Raw genomic sequence first — 6,338 nt, 5'->3', positions numbered from 1 at the left:
CAGAGCAATTCCGTGATCATAGCAAAAGAAGCTCAATTCTGATGAAGAAAAATTTGATGCATTATCTATAACTATTTTATGAGGGACTCCAAACCTAACAAGAATATTCTCCTTAAGGAATGTACACACAATTTCTGAGGTAGTTTTCCTTATAGGGATAGCTTCCACCCATTTAGTGAAATAATCCATCACTATTAATATGTGAGTGTGCCCCGCACTAGAACTAGGATTCAAAGGACCAATAAAATCTAGTCCCCACTGCTTAAATGGTTCGTCAATTACCACAGGCCTCAAAGGCAAGGCAGATAACTGGGGCTTACTAGTAAATAGCTTGCATTTCTCACACCTTGCCACCCAAGCATATGCATCCTGGAACATCCTTGGCCAATAGTAACAATTTCTCAGGATTTTGTATGCAGTAACCATAGAGGAAAAGTGACCCCCACAGGCTTCATTATGGAAAGTTTTCAATAGAGCTTCTTGGTGCGGTTTATCCACACATCGGAGGAAAGTGCCATCTAAACCCTTTTTATACAATATGTTATTTGAGATAACATGTACTTTGCATCTTTCAACCTCAAATTCCTTTTTTCTCTAGGAGAATGACGGTATGGACAGTCCCCATACGTAAGATAATACGACACGTTAGTGAACCAAGAATCTTGATGATCAATGAATAGGGTTAAAGGTAAATTGTTGTCCTCTTTGGACTCACTTTCCGCCATCATTCTATAGAGGCCTTGTCCTTTGACCAGCTTAGTGGGCTTGATATCTAAATTGAATTCCTGTATCTTGGAAACCCAAGATGCTCTATTGTTGATGCCAACATCTTGTTGAGTTAAAACATCCTTTACTGTAGAATTAGGAACAAAAACAATCACATGCGAGCAAAGTATATAATACCTGAACTGCTTCATGGCTTTAACCACCGCATAAGCCTGCTTCTCTATCTATGAATACTTCAACTCATTCTTCTTTAGGGGAACACTAATAAATGAAATTAGAACTTCCTCATTATCTTCACCCTTTTGTACCAAAATCCTGGACATAGTATGGTCTGATACATAGCAATAAATAATAAAGTCCTTATTAAAGTCTGGATTTACTAGAGTAGGCACATGTGCATTTGCCTTCTTAATCTCTTCGAAAGCTTTTCTGCTAGTTTTATTCCACTTAAAAGCTACCTTCTCACTCATCATATTCACAATGTACTTGGTTGTTTCAACAAAATCATAAATAAAACATCTTAAGAAGTTCACTTGTCCAAAGAAAGACCTCACTCCATTTCTATTTGAGGGGAGACTAAGCTATTGTATCGCCTTTACTCTCCATGGATCAACTTTTACTCCTTCTTGTGAGACAATGTCACCCAAAAGTTTCCCTTCTGTGATGCCGAAGACAAACTTTTTGGGATTTAGGGATACCCCATGCTCTCTACATCTCATTAGAACTTTTCTCAAGTCCTGCACATGATGCTTCCTTTTTCTAGAGAATACAGTTAAATCATCTAAATACACCACAATAATCTTATCCCTCAAATGTCCAAAAGAAAGATCCATTGCTCTTTGAAAATTTGCTCCTGCGTTTATCAACCCAAAAGGCATCCTGTTATAAGAGAAAGTTCCCCAGGGAGTTATAAAGGTTGTCTTGTGTTGATCATGCTCTGTGACACTTATCTGATTATACACAGAGAAACCATCCAATATAGACATCATCTCTAAGTTGGAAATAGTTTGTAAAATATGATCCATCATAGGCAGGGGATAATTATCTTTCAAACTTGCTTGATTTAAGTTTCTAAAATCAACACAGATCTGTATCTCGTCATTCTTCTTCCGAAAAGGAACTATATTTGCAATCTAGGTAGAATGGTGTATACGATAAATAATTCAGGCCTTCCACATTTTGTCAACCTCATGAAAAATCGCTTCTACTACCTTGGGATTAAAGTTTCTTAACTTCTATCGGAATGGATTAACACCTGGTTTCAAAGGAATTTGGTGTTGAAACTTTGCATCCCTAAAGTTCTTCAAATCATCATAACTCCATGCAAAAACATCCTTAAAATCAACCAGCAAATCAATGAACCTCTTTCTTTCCACTTTAGAATAGCATTTTCCCAAATTAACGAATTTAGGATCATCATTGGTACCAATATTAATTTGCTCATACTCCCCTGAACTCTAAATCATAGGAGCTTCCTTATCTCTTCACTTAACATATCCATCTTTCCTGTCAAAAAGACGTTCAAGAGAAACTAAACCCTTTGGGATTTTATTTCCTTTTAACCGCAACATCCCATCATGTACTTCCTCTTGCGTGTCAGGAGAAAACTCTTTTCAACTTACCTCTGACCATTCATAAAACAAGGATGTAAAAATATCAGCACATTTCAAAAAGTTCTGAACTTGTTTATCATTTTCAAACACCTGCCAGGATTCAGAATTATCTGGCACACTAGGTCTATAAACTAGTTCAACCTTGTAAGTGTTGGTCGTGAAATCCTAGTGTGGAACCAGCAAGGCTGCAGATACCGCCAAAGAATCTGCCTTCGAATTAAATTCCCTAGGGATGGCTTCGATTGAAAAAGCATCGAAGGCTTTAATCTCATCCCAAACACTATTTCTATAGTGTCTCAATCTCTCATTTTTACCACAAATAAGCCCCTCACCTGCTTAACAATAAGTTCTACATCACCCTTCACTTTCAACATTTTGATTTGCAACCTCTTTGCTTCAGCCAGACCTAATAGCAAGGCCTCATACTTGGCCATATTATTTGTGTTTCAGAATTCCAACTTAAAAGAATAAGGAATGCTCTCTCCACGGGGGGATATCAAAATGACCCCAACACCTGATCCTTAAGATGAACAACTCCCATGAAATTCCATGAACCAGAGTTCATTTAACTTACCTATGCATCTTTAATTTGCCCTAATAAAGGAACCTGCTTGGAGTCCATGGAGTAGCATTTGCCAAAGGTCTTTATTAGGGTTAAACCTAAAGCCTTTCCTACAGCCGAAGGCATGACATTATTGGATGCCCCTGAGTCAATTATGCAATTACTCAACTTGTGCCCATTAATATATAAAGACACATAGAAAGGTTCTAGTTTATTTTCAAGGTTGGGTTCAAGGAGATCAACTTGCAAAGGAGTAGACCTTGATGAGCTCTCAGGGGTTACCTGAGTAGGATTGACATTAGCATGTGCCAGTGGATCAATACTCATGGGTGTCTAGGTTTCACTTGCTAAGGCATGGGCATCATCCCCTTTGACAAATTCAACCAATCTATCTAGTTCTCTTGGGTTCAACTTCAAATACTTAATCGGAGAGATCTGAACACAAGATGTTTTGCAAAACTCAATGATATCAAAAGAGTTAGTAGAAGAATCAAAACTTGAAGGAGCAATTCCTGGAACCACTTTTGACATACCTCCACCACGGGTCAAGATTTCTTTTCCCTTCTCAAAACTGTGTACGGGTGTTGTAGCATCTTGGGATCTCAAATTCTGTTGAGTTCTTGTAAGAATTGCATATGAAGAGTCTTCCAAAGATACCAACATGTTTCCTCCCCTCTTTGAGTTGGAGACATATTCCATATAATGAATTTGAGAGTCGTCAGGCATACCTTGGGAACCTACTTCATCCACTTCTAAGATTGTTTCCCCTTTACTGATCATTTGAGAAAAATGAACCATCTCCGGGCACGAAGATCCATCATGTTCATCAGTAAAATGAAACACAAGAATTTGTCTTGAGTGCTAGCACCTCAATAGCAAGTCTTTGTTGGATAGGGGGTAGTTGTAATTCTCTCCCTCCACCTCCTGCCTGTTGATTAGAATATCTCCTAGGAACATCTTGATATGGCTGAGAATAGGAAGTATTTGCTTTAGGAGTCTATCTCTTTAGGGAAATTACATCATTCATTAACCATTGAATGATAGGATCTAAGGAAGTAGCGGGTTGTGCATTGGATGTTTGCACTTCATGTTTCCATTTGCCCGCAGTCATCCAATCATCTTCTAGTTCAACTGCAAGGGTTTTGGCAGCATTCAAATCTGCAACCCTTTGCCTACAAATCAAGAAACTTATTTCAGAGGGCATTGAGTTAATAAAAAAACATTTGAGATTATCATCTGAAGGTTTTTGGTAGACCAGAATCTTGTGGAGAATCTTATCAAATCTGGCTATGAAGTCTCTCATAGATTCAGTAAGTTCCTTTTTCAACTAGGATAACTGAGCTAGGAGGGAGTGCTCATCTTCAGCTACCTTCAATCTAGCTTCGAATCTTGTCTTCAAATTCTACCAGGTCACTATCACACTATTTGGAAAATGATAAAATCAATCCACCGCCACTCCTGTCAATGTTTGGATAAACAGCCTGATAGCCACATCTTCATGTTGAACCTCTATCACTCCATAGGCTACACTGAAAGCATTCAAATGCTCATCTACAGTGACCATCCCATCCCTGCTAAATTTAGGTAAATGATCTCTAGCATCCTTTGGCAAGGGGTTAAGGTTCAAGCCTAGGTTCAACGGGCCTACAGTTGCCCCCCAAGGGTTATTGGCCACCATTGGAAGTATAATATTAAGGGGAGTAGGGTTGAATGAAATGGGTATGGCAACACCATGTAGGACCAATGCTTGACAAACTAGAGACGCAGGTGATGATGGCAAAGGAGATAGAGGTCTACTTCTTGCCTTCCATTGGGCTGAGTAGGTGTGTTGGGAACGCAGATTCTGCAATTCTTCAAAAATAGGATCAGAAACCCCCCCTCCTTTGGGATCTAGTAAATGGTCTAGAGTCTAGTGTGGAACAATCAGGGCAACAAATGTCTAGGAATCTAAAATTGATTATCAAGGATGTGGATAAAGAAAAACCTAGGAACTACTATTCTTTCAATAACTAACACAGACTGATCTGATTGTCATTCTATTTCGGTAAGAAGGGCACTGATTCTATCATATTCTGCTCGACTTCTTCTGTGCCTCCAATCTAGAGTATCTAGCTCTAAGGTAATGTTACTTTGTTCCTCTTGTACCCAATTTAGATTTGGTTGTAACAAAGGCAAAAACCCTTCAAGAGGCAATACCATTTATAGAAAATAGAGTACACTATAATGATGACCTGGTTTTACAATCAGTTATTCTCTTCGTTTCCCCAGCAGAGTCACCGAAAATCTGTTGGTAAACAGATTTGTCTTTTCTTATCTATTTAATTTAAAGCACTGTGAATCATAGAAAAGTAGACAAACTTTTCACCAAACAGTTGGAAAATCATCTAATTGATTAACCTCTGAATTTAGGTAGAGCTCCCTCTAGTAAATATTCATTCGGCTCCAAATTACGTATAGTTAATAGAATGCTTTTCAGCAAAAAGAACTTAAAGGCAATTGCATACACCAGTCAATACAAAATGAATGCAAGCACTGATCCATATATAAATTTTTATAAAACCGATAGACTTCATATGAACACTAAAATAAAATGAAAAAGATTATAAAGATGAACTTAGCCAATAGTTTTCTGCACATATAGAAAGTATAATAGCCTCTTCTTCGAAATAGATTTAGACAGAAATTAGACTTCAAAAATCAAACACACAGATTTGAAACTGAAAATAGTTGTTAATAAGATTTCACATTCACTAATGGTCATCTACTTTCTTCATACACAAAATGTTCTTAGCTAATCTTAAAGATAGTCTTTTCCAAAAACTTAGCGAACCCTTTCAAAGTTATTACATAAGATATTTATACGTCATCAAACCCAATAGTCCTTTTTAACCAAAGTAAAATTAACTCATAAGAGTTAATGGAAATCAACCCTAATTGCAACAACCAAAATTTAAAGAAAATAACTAGGCTTGCTAGCAAATAACTGTCAGCAGCACTAGTCATGTAGTTTGCTCCATTTCGGTGTGATCGCTCGAGTTAGTGTCTTGAACAGACACCATCACCACCTTGGCTGCGCTCCACTCTCGATGCACTTTTGAAAACTCTTGGATTACCGTTATGTGTGGCAAACTGATATGAATAACCCTCTACTTCTAGAGATCCTTCTTCCTCTTCACAATTTGCACTTTATCTCTGTGAGAATCCTAATGATCGAGGCAAACGGTGAGCATCAATTCCACCTTAGAGATCCTTGTGAAATCTTCCACAAAAAAGGATTTCTCCATCTTGATCTGTCTGATGTGGCTGCCGAACTAGTTAATCATCTCCGTGGTGTCCTCTAGAGTTTCACTGTCTTCCTTAAGTAATTGAACATCCACATAGTGTAAGTCCTTCTGCATGGCTGCCCTCAAAGCTATTAATTCTCCATGCAGACTGGC

Source organism: Cryptomeria japonica, chromosome 4 (genome assembly GCF_030272615.1).
Source record: "Cryptomeria japonica chromosome 4, Sugi_1.0, whole genome shotgun sequence".
NCBI classification, from domain to species: Eukaryota; Viridiplantae; Streptophyta; class Pinopsida; order Cupressales; family Cupressaceae; genus Cryptomeria; species Cryptomeria japonica.
The sequence above is the reverse complement of the archived record's forward strand: the minus strand, read 5'-3'. Positions refer to the sequence as shown.